Below are 14,827 nucleotides of genomic sequence, written 5' to 3'. Positions count from 1 at the left end.
TTCTATTATATGCGTGCCCGCTATACTTTCATTTTTGAGATGGAATACTGACACAATTCTTACACTTACATTGCAACGGTTAACTGCATAACCTATGTGGAATAGCAATAACCAATTGTATCAGTTTGTTACAATTACAACATAGTTGTGAACATCAATTTGTACACTCCAACTTAGTATCAACACATTGCACCACAATTGGTTGTCTCTAACTTATTATTCAACGGGCTTTGAGGCATATATTTATCCAGATACAGCTTTTTACTCATGTTTAATCATTTAAATAAATAACAGTAATTGTGCAGACCAGGATCATTCTTTCCAAACCTATTGTAAGGTTATACCTGTACACAAATATGATTAACCCTTTGGATCAAGTGAGACTCCTCAGGGATATGATTGCTTGTGTTAAACGGGTCAACTTTTTTAATGGGATTTATTTAAGATCAGCTGAAGTTTTTTTTGTAAGTATATTAGATTTGTATAGGTTGAATTTGATAGACTATGTATGACAGTGATCTCATACATACAAGCAAACAAACAATCCGGAGAGCTAAGTTTCAGCAAAGGATACCAAGATAAATAGGTACATGTCATATTAGAAGTAAACTGGAGTAGTTTTAATTGGATGCTCTGAATCATGAAAGTTTAATATTGACGTCCATGTCCCTTTAAATGCAATTGTAATTGACAGCTGAATAGCACTACATTTTTATTTCTGAACTTTTTGTGAACACACTTAAAGGGACATAATACTCATATGCTAAATCACTTGAAACTGATGCAGTATAACTGTAAAAAGCTGACAGGAAAATATCACCTGAGCATCTCTATGTAAAAAAGGAAGATATTTTACCTCACAATTTCCTCAGCTCACCAGAGTAAGTTCTGTGTAAAAAGTTTTACTCAGCTGCTCCCAGCTGCAGGTAAAAATAAAAAAAAACGAAGAAATGAATAGCAGCCAATCAGCATCAGCAGTGCTGAGGTCATGAACTCTTACTGTGATCTCATGAGATTTGACTTAACTCTCATGAGATTTCATAGTAAGCTTCCTTTAACTGATTGGTGAAATAGCATGAGAGTGCATGATGCTCATCCTTTCAGCTGTCCCAGGACAGACACACTAAAATGCTGCTTAGAAATCCTTTACAATGGGAGGATGCTACTGAGGAACTTTTGAGGTAAAATATCTTCCTTTTTTACATAGAGATGTTCAGGAGATATTTTCTAGTCAGCTTTTTACAGCTATGCTGCAGCACTTTCAAGTGTTTAAACATTTGGGTATTATGGCCCTTTAAGTGTCCACAGAAGGAAAATGTATCTGTTGCTTCATACACTCTACTTGGATGGGCTTCTAGGTTCTAGCCAATTATTGAGGTTAGTCTGTGTTGTGTTAAAGGGGGGGAGGTACATAGGCACAAAAAAAACAGATTGGAATATATATATTTCTGATGTATCCTATATATTTATATCTCTGAATAATTGACTTTGTTTAAAGGGACATTACACTTTTTTTTATAATAGAAGCAAATTTAACAGTGTCTTAAAATTGCATGCTCTGTCTAAATCATGCAAGTTTAATTGACATTCCTATTCCTTTAATCATTTTTAAAGGTTATGTATGTTAAAGGGACATTCCAGTCAAAATTTAACTGCGCATAGATTAATTACATCTTTGAATAGAAACATATTTGCAATATACATGTATTAGCAAAAATGCTTCTAGTAAAAGTTATCATTTTTAAAGTGTTAACAATTTTCTCTTCACGTCATGTGAAGCATAGCTAGATATTGTCACTGCACCCACATTTTAAATACTGCAGCTGCTCGGATCATCACTGGGGTTTGTATCATGTCAGCAATTAACAAATTGAGTCATTACCAGATGATACAAGCACCTTAGCCTCTCTAAACAAACGCTGTGTTTAAAATGCTGGTGCACGTTGCATACTTAAATACACTTTTGAAACGGCTATAGCTTTTATTAGATGCATTTTTGCTAATGCATGTATATTACAAAATTGCTTCTGTTCAATACCGAAATGCACCCACGTGGTTTCCAATTTTTGCTGGAATATCCGTTGAATCGCCTGGAATGTAAGTGCTTAACTGGTAATGGCTTCCTCCAATATCTCCTGCCTTCAAAATCTTCCATTCAGCAAATTCTTTATGTCTCCCAAAGTGATGTGAGAGAAAGTCTTATTCTTATTATCACATTGTTATCAGCCTTGTATAAAAATGTTCTTTTTTTAATATATCTTTAAAGAACAACCATGATTTGCTTAGGAATATTGTGATTCTCCATGGATTGCAATGAAAAATGAAAACTGTTGCAAACAAAAGGAAAGGGTTGTGTTTCGTCTCCTTACAGATTCTTTTATATTGAGGAGTCCAAAGACGTTTCACTCTAGAAACTAGTGTCTGTGTGAGAGTTCTATAGACAAACTGGACGTCACTCTGCTTCCTTACGCATTTTATGAAACTTTTATTATTATCGGTTATTTGTAGAGCGCCAACAGATTCCGCAGCGCTATTAACAAAGGCGGAGTACAAAAAAACTATTATAGGGATCAAATGGGTAGAGGGCCCTGCCAAGAGTTGCACTGTTGTAGTCAGCTCTTGAGAAGGTGATCAACAAACAGCTGGACTCTTAGGCTTACATGCTAAGGGGGTACAGGGGATAGCAATGGAGGAGAGGAACTGGTAGAAAGAAAGGTTAGCGAACTGGTATAAAGAAACTATGTTTACTTTGTTAGTATATATATATATATATATATATATATATATATATATATATATGTGTGTGTATATATATATATATATATGTGTGTGTGTGTGTGTATATATATATATATATATATATGTGTGTGTGTGTGTATGTATAGAAATCCTTTACAATGGGACTTGTATGTATGTATATATATATATATATATATATATATATATATATATGTGTGTGTATGTGTATATATATATATATATATATATATATATAGATATAGATATAGATATATATATATATATATATATATATATATATATATATGTGTGTGTATATATATATATAGATATAGATATATATATATATTTATATATATATATATATATATATATATATAGAAAGTCCTCCAAAATAAAGGGCACTCACAGGTCTTGACAATCTTAGCCTTTTTCAAGACAATCTAAAAACATAATACATACAGCAGAATTAATATTCAATTCTTACAAAATGTACAAATGAATTATAACATTTCATGTCTACATAAACTCTAAAATGAATAGATTTACAAAGTGACTCCCTATACTATCCGTAGTATTTAAAAATTGAGAATATTGTTACCAAAGAGTTTCATAGATATCCATTATGTCTACATACAATCGGCATATTAGTTGATATTATTAAAAAAGTGCTGGTGCCTATATCAATTGGATGTTTAGATAGAATATTTAAATAGAACCTTGTGAACATGTAACTTTAACCATGTAACTTTAATTGAGGTATTAGTACTTAGTATGCTTTTATAATGGTAAGTAATCTTGTTACAATAGTAGCAAACGAATGAAAACAAAGGTTATTTCTATTTGCCAATAAATATTACAACCCAACAAGATATGCAAATGGATTAAACTATAACTGCCCAGCCATAAGGAGATTTTATGAGTTCAATGTTTCAAATACAAAGATAACTGCCAGTGATAGAATGCAACAAAGACCTAAAAAGCGGCTTAACAAACGCCAAACGATATATACAATGAATAATTACTGACTATACATACTTTGGGAAACGAACTCTCATAACCAGAATCAAAATATGAACAATAACAGAAGCCATAAATGTTAAAAGGAATAAACAAACATACCAAAGTTTTACAAACAACTCTCAGCGTGTCTAAAGGAGGATGTTGGTCACAATGCCAGTTTGTGTGATTCTGAATATTATATTGTTTGTTAGCAGAAACGATTTGCAGTAAAAAATAGATGCATTTAAAAAATGCTGGCAATAAAAAACAGAAAGCAGATGTGGGGCACAAGCATTTGAAGAGGGGAAAGGATTTTTTTTTTTTTAAACAAATTTAAAGATAAATTAAAGTGCAAAAGAAAATGCTCTAATGCGTATTTAGCGGAAGGGCATTTTACCCCAAAGACAGGCCAATGGTATGGTCTGGTAGCCTAAGGGCTAGATTTATTAACGCCCTACGGCTGCAAGTTCTCACAAGAACTTGCTCGCGTCATTTATCAAGCAGCGGTCACCAGACCGCTGCTTCCCTAGCCTCTTTGCCACCTCTAATGTGGCGAAATTCAATCTCCTCGGTCTAGTCAGACCGAGGAGATTGACAGCTCCTGCCCGCGCATAATTGGCTGTGCGCGGGCAGGGGGCGGGATTGCACGCGAGCGCAAAATTGCACTCGTGTGCAATGCCGAATACCTGCGGGTATTTTCGCCCCGCCACAGGTGAGCTGAGGCGTACAGGGGCGCGTATACGGAACAGCCAATAGAATGCGTGGTCAATCTGATTGGCTGATTGGATCAGCCAATCGGATTGAACTTCAATTTGATTGGCTGATTGAATCAGCCAATCAGCTTTTTCCTACCTTAATTCCGATTGGCTGATAGAATCCTATCAGCCAATCGAATTTCGAGGGACGCCATCTTGGATGACGTCATTTAAAGGAAGCGTCGGGAAGTCGTCGGCCAGGATGGATGTTCCACGTCGGAGATCTTCAGGATGCTGCTGCTCCGCTCCGGATAGATGAAGATAGAAGATGCCGCTTGGATGAAGACTTCAATCAGATGGAAGGCCTCTTCTGCACCGCTTGGATGAAGACTTCAACCAGTTGGAGGACCTCTTCTGCCCCGCTTGGATGAAGAATTCGGCTCGGCTGGGTGAAGACGACTCAAGATAGGGAGATCTTCAGGGAGTTAGTGTTAGGTTTTTTTAAGGGTGGTTTGGGTGGGTTTTAGAGTAGGGGTATGTGGGTGGTGGGTTGTAATGGTGGGGGGGTATTGTATTTCTATTTACAGGTAAAAGAGCTGATTACTTTGGGGCAATGCACCGCAAAAAGCCCTTTTAAGGGCTGGTAAAAGAGCTGATTACTTTGTAATTTAGGATAGGGTAGGGCATTTTATTATTTTGGGGGGCTTTTTTATTTTATTAGGGTGCTTAGATTTGGTGTAATTAGTTTAAAATTCTTGTAATTTTTTTTTTATTTTCTGTAATTTAGTGTTTTTTTGTACTATAGTTTAGTTTATTTAATTGTATTTAATTTTAGCTAATTGTAGGTAATTTATTTAATTAATTTATTGATAGTGTAGTGTTAGGTGTATTTGTAGCTTAGGTTAGGGTTTATTTTACAGGTAATTTTGTAATTATTTTAACTAGGTAGCTATTAAATAGTTATTAACTATTTAATAGCTATTGTACATAGTTAAAATAAATACAAAGTTGCCTGTAAAATAAATATAAATACTAAAATAGCTACAATGTAACTATTAGTTATATTGTAGCTATATTAGGGTTTATTTTATAGGTAAGCATTTAGTTTTAAATAGGATTAATTTATTTAATGATAGTAATTTTAGTTCGTTTTATTTAAATTATATTTAAGTTAGGTGGTGTTAGGGTTAGGGTTAGACTTAGGTTTAGGGGTTAATAACTTTATTATAGTAGCGGCAACGTTGGGGCTGGCAGATTAGGGGTTAATAATTGTAGGTAGGTGGCGGCGATATTAGGGAGGGCAGATTAGGGGTTAATAAAATTTATTATAGTGTTTGCGAGGTGGGAGTGTGGCGGTTTAGGGGTTAATACATTTATTATAGTGGCAGCAATGTCCGGTCGGCAGATTAGGGGTTAATAAGTGTAGGTAGGTGGCGGCGATATTGGGGGGGGCAGATTAGGGGTTAATAAATATAATATAGGTGTTGGCGATGTTAGGGGCAGAAGATTAGAGGTTCATAGGGATAAAGTAGGTGGCGGCGATGTCCGGCTGGAAGATTAGGGGTTAAACATTTTTATTATAGGGTTTGCGATGTGGGGGGGGGGGGGCTTGGTTTTGGGGTTCATAGGTAGTTTATGGGTGTTCGTGTACTTTATAGCACAGTAGTTAAGAGCTTTATGTTCCGGCGTTAGCCCATAAAACTCTTAACTACTGACTTTTTTAGGCGGTAGGAGTCTTGGCGGTAGAGGCTTTACAGCTCACTTCTTCCAAGACTCGTAATACCGGCGTTAGGCAAATCCCATAGAAAAGATAGGATACGCAATTGACGTAAGGGGATTTGCGGTAGCCAAAAGTCGCGGAAGAAAAGTGAGCGGTAGACCCCTTCCTGCCTGACTCTAAATACCAGAGGGCGTTAAAAAGCAGCGTTAGGACCCCTTAACGCTGCTTTTTAAGGCTAACACAGAACTCTAAATCTAGGTGTAAATAAATACTAGATAGAATGATGCATTCAAAGAAAAGATTAGTCTGACGGGCGAGATTACATATGCGGCGCAGGCTTCAGTGCAACTGCTGAAACCCACGCCGCCCGTAATTTCACCTCGCACATCGGGGAATCACATAAACCCCGTCGGCAGTTCATAAAGTGCTGTTAATCTGATAAATTAGCGATGTCCAGAAATGTGCATTAATACACATTTCTGGAGTTGCCAGTGACTTACGGCACTTTAGAAACTGCTGGCGCCTAAGAAAAAAAAATGTTAAATCTCCCATAAAAGTCTAATCCGCCTCCCAAAAATAAAACCGACACGTATAAACCCCTATATCCGCAATCCCCCCTCATTGCAACTAATAATAAAAGTATTAATCCCTAAACTGACAACCCCTTACAACGTAATATACCTAATTAAACAATTAACCCCTAATCTGCCATTCACCCACATTGCAATCTACCTAATAAAACCATTAACCCCTAAATCCGCCAACCCCAACATTGCAAAATACCTAATAAATGTATTAACCCCTAAACCCCCAAACGCCCACGTCACAAAATAACTAACTTATTAACCCCTAAACCACCAACCCCCCACACCGCAAATTAACTAATTAACTTATTAACCCCTAAACCGCCAAACCCCCACATTGCAAAGTAACTCATTTATTAACCCCTAAATAGCCAAACCCCCACATCGCAATTAACCTAATTAATCTATTAACTCCTAAACCACCAACATCCCACAAAGCCAATAACTAATTTACTTACTAAGCCCCCTAGCCTAACACCCTCTAAATTAACCCCAAATTACATAAAATACTAAATTACAATTAAAATAAAAAATCCTAACAGTACATTAAAAAAAAACTAAAATTAAATTAATCTAAAATTACAAAAAATAAAAAAGTCTAACATTACAGAAAATGTCTCAATTTTCGCCGTATAAATCCTTGCGCTGAATATGTGATACCAACTTGCGGCGCGGTTCTATGTTAGCTTATGGGAGTAAAATTAGCAGGCGACGGGTGAAATATACGCACCACATTTATATGTGGCGCCGTTTATGTGATAGCAAAATCGGACTAAACACTGGTGACGCTGCATATGTAATCTCACCCAATATGTATATGTATTTTTTAAAGTTTTTTTAGCTGTTTAAATATTGTCAAAATAGTATCTATAGAACAATGGGAGCTGCCATGTTGTAACTTAGGTTACCTTCTCTGCTGCAGCGAATTAGGGACAGTTATAAATAGATCACTAGAGTGTGCAGACAATGGCTGTGTGGAATATAACAGTGTTTTGCACCTCCATTTCTAACAGGAACTGAAAAGCTCACAATTTCTGAATGGTATTACAGGAAAAGGGGGCAAAGCAAATAATGAAAGTATATTGCAGACTTCTTTTTATATATGCGATTTATCATTTTATATTACCATCTCAAAGTGTTTAATGTCCCTCTAAAGGAAAAGGAGACCTCTTTTCTGGACTTGAGTGAGCAGGAAGAAGCACTTGCCCCCCCTCCCCCCCCTGTTTTTTATTCGTTTGGCTCAGTTGCAGTTTATGGTTAGGGAATGTTTTCAGTTTTAGGGTTTGTTGTTATGTTGCAGCAGGTGGGTTTCTTGCCTTTGGGGGAATGTTGGCTGATTTGTAGGGGTACCTTCTGGTGGCAAGAGAGGTTTAATGTGGTGGTAATTGATCTTTGGAATAGCAGGTGAGCACCTTGGGTCTTTATGGTTATTATGGGGTGTAATCAGTTTGTTTTATGTTATTAATAAGGTAATGTTATAATTGTTAATAAACTGTGCTGCTGCCTTTATAACCCATTTTAATGTCTGTGTGTATTTATTTTGAGCCATAGTGCCTTAGTAGGGGGGTAAAGACATGTTATTAAATCACTCCTGCTTGAATATAACTGTGTGTTTAACCTATGTGTTTAACATATGTGTTAAAGGGACAGTAAACCTTAAAAATAATGTTATATAATTCTGCACATAGTGCAGAATTATATAACATTATTTAGGTGCTATAGCCATAAACGCCTTTTTTACCTTTTAATTTGCTAAAAATATGGTGCTTTTACAGACCCGCTCTCTGCTCTCTGCTGAGCGGGTCTGCTATTTTTAGTCAGCGCATCGGGCCAGCTGTATAGTCACAGCCCGGCCCGACCGCGCCATAGCACTAAGTGCAGCTCGCTCCTGTGACAGGAGCGAGCTGCACTTAGTGCTATGGCGCGGTCAGGCCGGGCTGTGACTATACAGCTGGCCCGATGCGCTGACTAAAAATAACAGACCCCCTCAGCAGAGAGCAGGTCTGTAAAAGCACCATATTTTTAGCAAATTAAAAGGTAAAAAAGGCGTTTATGGCTATAGCACCTAAATAATGTTATATAATTCTGCACTATGTGCAGAATTATATAACATTATTTTTAAGGTTTACTGTCCCTTTAAAGTCAGCTCTAGAGCAGCAAAGCACTACTGGAGCTAGCTAAGCAAAACCAATTGAGCCAGTGACAGGAGGTATATATGCAGCCACCAATCACCTGTTAGCTTCCAGTAGTACATCGCTGCTCCTTAGCCACTAATCAACAAGCGCTACCCAGGTGCTGAACCAAAAATGGGCCGGCTCCTAAGCTTTACATTCCTGATTTTCAAATAAAGTTGCTAAGAGAACGAAGAAAATTGATAATAGGAATAAAATAGGAAGTTGCTTAAAATTGCATGCTCTATCTGAATCATGAAAGAATTTTTGGGGGGTTTAATGTCCCTTTAAAACCTCCCTCTTTGCAGAGTAGCAGGAACGCACTTATATTGTATGGAATAAATAATTGCAGATACGGCTTTTCATTGGCCTTGACGCCTGCTTCTTTAGTAAATAACAAAAAAATTAATTTCTAGAGCAATTCTTACAAAACGTTCCTTCCTGTGTACCGCTTAGAGATTTATATTTGGTGCTTCTAAACAATCTTCTTTATGATCTCTTTAGTGTCTGAAATGTGTTTACTAAAGGGCTTGCTTTTTCATCACCAATATAAAAGGTGCACAGAATAACACTTCTGGGTCCAGTGAGAAACAGTTTAACAAACTCTAGAGGAATGGAGCTATAGAACTCTTGTTTTTCAGGTAAAAAAATAGAAGTTTACTAGATCTCATGTCACTTTTTTATGGCAAATAAACATTTCTACTATGTAATGAATAATTCTTTAAAAAATAAAATTAAAAAAAAGCAGTGCAAAATTTGGAAATTCAGTGGTTTTTTAAAAGGGACCCTAAGTCAAAATGACATTTTCATGATTTAGATAAAGCATGTAGTTTTAAGATTTTCCATTATCAAATAGTGCACAGTCTTTTTACTTGAGGCGCCAGTGTATATGTATATTAGTCTGTAAATGGCTAATGGCGTTCACATGATGCAAGGGGGGGGGGCAGAAAAAGTATTATATTATTAAATTAATTGTTATAGAAAAAATCTATTGTGCATTTAAAATTTAGAATAAATCTTAGCCTATTGTGACCAGTCAGTTGTACTCCTGTTACAGTTGTTCATATTCCCTTCCTATGTACTTAACAGAAATCTAAATAATATATTCTTCTACAGATTGTGTTTATATGATCCTGTTCTGTACTATTTAAATTTTCAAGAAAGCTGATTTAAAAAATAAAAATAAAAATCAGAGTAAATGCTATTGCATTGTCTTTTTATTATGCACTTTTTGATTACACAGTTCTATTGTTAATGGTCTTTAACATTTCATATGAAGCACAAATTGCTTTTGTTGTTGCTGAAATGCAGAACTCATTTTGCTGGAACGTCTTATTTACATCACCACTCACACATCCTCTTTTCAAACTTCCATATGAACTTACTTATTCTAAAGTTAGTTGAAGACTAATGCACTAAATTCATGGAAATCATTAGGTTCTGCTTATTTTACGTCCTCCTGCTTTAAAGGAATGTGATTGCACAAGTTTACACAATGTTAAATTGATTTCATGGGTCATAACCTCTGTTTTGTATGTTTGCTGAAAAATAATGCATTCTGGATATAAAGTGCAGTGTGTATATATATATATATATATATATATATATATATATATATATATATATATATATATATATATACGTATACGTGTGTGTATGTATATATATATATATATATATATATACGTATATGTGTGTGTATGTATATATATATATATATATATATGTGTATATATATATATGTATATACTGTATATATGTATGTATGTATGTGTATATATATATATATATATATACACACAGTATGTATAGTATTACTTGAAGATCATTTTGTTTACGATTTATAAATAAAAATATTGTTTTCTATAAAATCTAAGATATGTGACACCAGCTTACATACGGGTATAAACCCAGGGACAATGTGCGCACTGGGTCTACACAGACAGCAAAGTTACAGCATTCTGTGTGCTGGAGAGAGGGTAGAAGGAAGGATTGAATGTTTAGTCACGTTCAGGGCTGCCACTAGAAATTTTGGGGCCCCTGACTTAACCATTGATCAGGGCCCCCCCCCCCTCCTTTGACATGTGCAATTTTTGACCAAGTGACTAAAACGTATATGCACTTTATTCTTGAGTGTCTATTTAAACTTGGAAATGTTGTAAAGGTAGTAACATACAAACACACAGACACACTCATACACTGAAACACACACACACACACACTCACACATAAGGATTCACATATAGACACTCTAGCAGACACGCAAAGAAACTCAGACACAGACACCCAAACAGACACTTAGCACTTGTTTACATTGACCTGACAAGTAATGAGGTAAACTACAGTTTTGTAAAAAAAGGAGATTTAGAAAACAAAATATAGAGTTCTGATTATCTTTTTGTAAAGGAAGATGCCAACTAAATGATGACAACAGCATGCAGTGGCTGAAAGGAAGGGCCCTGAACTGCCTTAACAATAATTTAAAGGTTAAATGGTAGATTGGTGACTTCCGGAAAGGTCTCATTAGTCTCAAAGTCTGTAGAAAGATGTGAATAATCAGTAGTAAGGTCAAAATGTCCTAAAAAGGAACAGACAATGGACACACACACACATAAACTCAAACTTGCACATACACCCAAGGAAACACCAACACCTCAGAAAACACACAACGACATACACACACACACACACACACACAGAGACACCCACAGAAAACACAGAAAGACATACATACACACCCTCACTGAGACATCCACAGAAAACACACAAAGACATACACACACCCTCACAGAGACACCCGCAGAAAATACACACCCTCACAGAGACATCCACAGAAAACACAGACATACATACACACACACACACACCCTCACAGAGACATCCACAGAAAACACAGACATACACACCCACCCTCACAGAGGCATGCAGAGAAAATACACAAAGACAAACACACGCTCACCCTCACAGAGACACCCATAGAAAAAGCTCAAAGACATATGCACACACCCTCACAGACATCCACAGAAAATGCACAAAGACATACACACCCACCCTCACAGAGATACCAACAGCAAAAAAATACATACACACTCATAGAGACACAAACCAAAGCACAAAGACATAAACACAGACACCCACAGAAACACTCACAGGAGGAAACATTTATGCACCTTGCATCCCCTAAATCAACAGTGTTTGACATGCATGATAAAAAAAATGCAGAAATTAAGAGATCACTTTTTAAAGAATCATATTTGTAAATGTGCAATTCTGTGAATTCAAAATTGTACATTAATGATCTGTGTAGATGGCTAGATGAAGAAAAGTACTTTTAAAAGGTTGACATATGTTTGTTTGATATGTTCTCCATTTTCCCCAACCAAAAGCACCACTTCAAATATAGTGTACAAATGTTCCCATCTGTCAGCTAGTTAATTTTGAAAATGCTGTACTCTATATGGTCTTGGGGGAACCATAAGCTGTGGTACTCATACCATTAGATCTGGTTAAATGCAGGATTTAAGCTTGTTGGTAAGCATTTCAAAATTGTCAGCTGTAGAGTAAACTGAACAGTTTTAAGTTAACCTGTCTCATTTCCAACACTGAGCAATCTTAGTCTGAGAGTATAACATGTTATGCAGATGTAAAAATCTTAAATAAAATGCCTCCTTGTATCTGGAAAGTCCTTGCATAAACGGGCAGTAAACTGGAATGTAATATATAACATTTGTGTATTGAGGAGGAAACATTTCTGCATGGTTTTAAATATAGAATTTCTACAGAATTGTCAAATAATCATAAATACACTGTTGCTAAAAAAATGTGTCTTTATGGACCCCTGGCCCCACCATACAACTACTACCACACTGAAGTTACAATCTTAAATTGCACAAAGAAATAAAAAACATTTGCTAAGTAATTCCTAATTCCTCTGCAAATGAAAGTGATCAGCCGTCTGACTCAGGCACACACTCTACAAACAAAGTGCCAAGTCTGTCTCACACTGTGCATAGTGGTTTAGTGCACACACTCAAATGCTAATACTTTACTCCTTGTAATAACATTTCCCATGCTCAATTAGCACTCTGCTGTAGTACCCACTGGTGGCTGTCAAAATTATTATTTTTTATTATTTTTTTTAGTTCTTGCCTCATGGGGCCCCCCTAGGCCATTGGGCCCCTGACAGTAGTCACCCCTGTCACCCCCGGATGGCGGCCCTGGTCACGTTTATAGAAAATATATAAATGATAAAAATATAATAATTTTGGTTTAATTTTTAGGTTCTAAATCAAGAATGGCAGCCTCTTTTTATAATGAAAGAATGAAAAGACAATGAAGGAAAATAAATTAAACAAAGAAAGAACATTAGAAAAGACTTATGATGCTGAAACCCCTTTGTCATCTGTATACATTAGATTAGACCCTGGTCCTACAGTGTCTCTCCAAACTACAAACCCATATAACTCTATGCCCTGCAGCCCCTCTGCCTGTCATATTCCCACATTAGGTTAGACCCCTCACCCTGCAGCCCTTAGTCACATAGATCAGATCAGACCTCTGATCCTGCAGCACACCTCTTAGTCACATACATCAGATCAGACCTCTCATCCTGCAGCACATCTCTTAGTCACATACATCAGATCAGACCTCTGATCCTGCAGCACACCTCTTAGTCACATACATCAGATCCGACCTCTTATCCTGCAGCACATCTCTTAGTCACATACATCAGATCAGACCTCTCATCCTGCTGCACATATCTTAGTCACATACATCGGATCCGACCTCTTATCCTGCAGCACATCTCTTAGTCACATATATCAGATCAGACCTCTGATCCTGCAGCACACCTCTTAGTCAAATACATCAGATCAGACCTCTCATCCTGCTGCACATCTCTTAGTCACATACATCATATCCAACCTCTTATCCTGCAGCACATCTCTTAGTCACATAGATCAGATCAGACCACTGATCCTGCAGCACACCTCTTAGTCACATACATCAGATCAGACCTCTGATCCTGCAGCACACCTCTTAGTCACATACATCAGATCTGATCTCTTATCCTGCAGCACATCTCTTAGTCACATAGATCAGATCAGACCTCTGATCCTGCAGCACACCTCTTAGTCACATACATCAGATCAGACCTCTGATCCTGCAGCACATCTCTTAGTCACATACATCAGATCAGACCTCTGATCCTGCAGCACACCTCTTAGTCACATACATCAGATCCAATCTCTTATCCTGCAGCACATCTCTTAGTCACATACATCAGATCAGACCTCTGATCCTGCAGCACATCTCTTAGTCACATACATCAGATCAGACCTCTGATCCTGCAGCACATCTCTTAGTCACATACATCAGATCAGACCTCTGATCCTGCAGCACATCTCTTAGTCACATACATCAGATCAGACCTCTGATCCTGCAGCACATCTCTTAGTCACATACATCAGATCAGACCTCTGATCCTGCAGCACATCTCTTAGTCACATACATCAGATCAGACCTCTGATCCTGCAGCACATCTCTTAGTTACATAGATTAGATCAGAGTGATGACCCTGTAGCACATCTTAGTCACATAGATCAGATCAGAGCTCTGATCCTGCAGCACATCTTTTAGTCAAGTCAAGAATACTTTATTAGCATGACATTATTACATGTGTTGCCAAAGTAATATGTTACAATAAAACAGATCAATAACAATTAATAAAGTAGGAGTATAGTGGGTAAATATGGTAACAGTTCATTTAATCTGATTGGTGGTTCTGGTCATGTGAAAGTCTGCTACATATTTTGCTACTTTCCTTGTAGATTTGTTTTTTTCTCCTAAGAGTACACATAGTAGTCACATAGATCAGATCAGAGCCCTGACCCTGTAGCAGATCTCTTAGTCACATAG

The 14,827-nt window shown here is 36.8% G+C and overlaps 1 protein-coding gene and 1 long non-coding RNA gene across 2 annotated transcripts in view; one reads left to right on the top strand and one right to left on the bottom strand.

Annotated features, from left to right (window-relative positions):
- The window catches only part of NINJ1 (ninjurin 1), a 146,996-nt gene that overhangs the window by 32,167 nt on the left and 100,002 nt on the right, over window positions 1–14,827 (top strand). The window lies entirely within an intron of this gene.
- Window positions 1–14,827, bottom strand: part of LOC128666275 (uncharacterized) — a 64,329-nt gene that overhangs the window by 48,591 nt on the left and 911 nt on the right. The window lies entirely within an intron of this gene.

Source organism: Bombina bombina, chromosome 7 (assembly GCF_027579735.1).
Source record: "Bombina bombina isolate aBomBom1 chromosome 7, aBomBom1.pri, whole genome shotgun sequence".
Taxonomy (NCBI): Eukaryota; Metazoa; Chordata; class Amphibia; order Anura; family Bombinatoridae; genus Bombina; species Bombina bombina.
The sequence above is the reverse complement of the archived record's forward strand: the minus strand, read 5'-3'. Positions and strand labels throughout refer to the sequence as shown.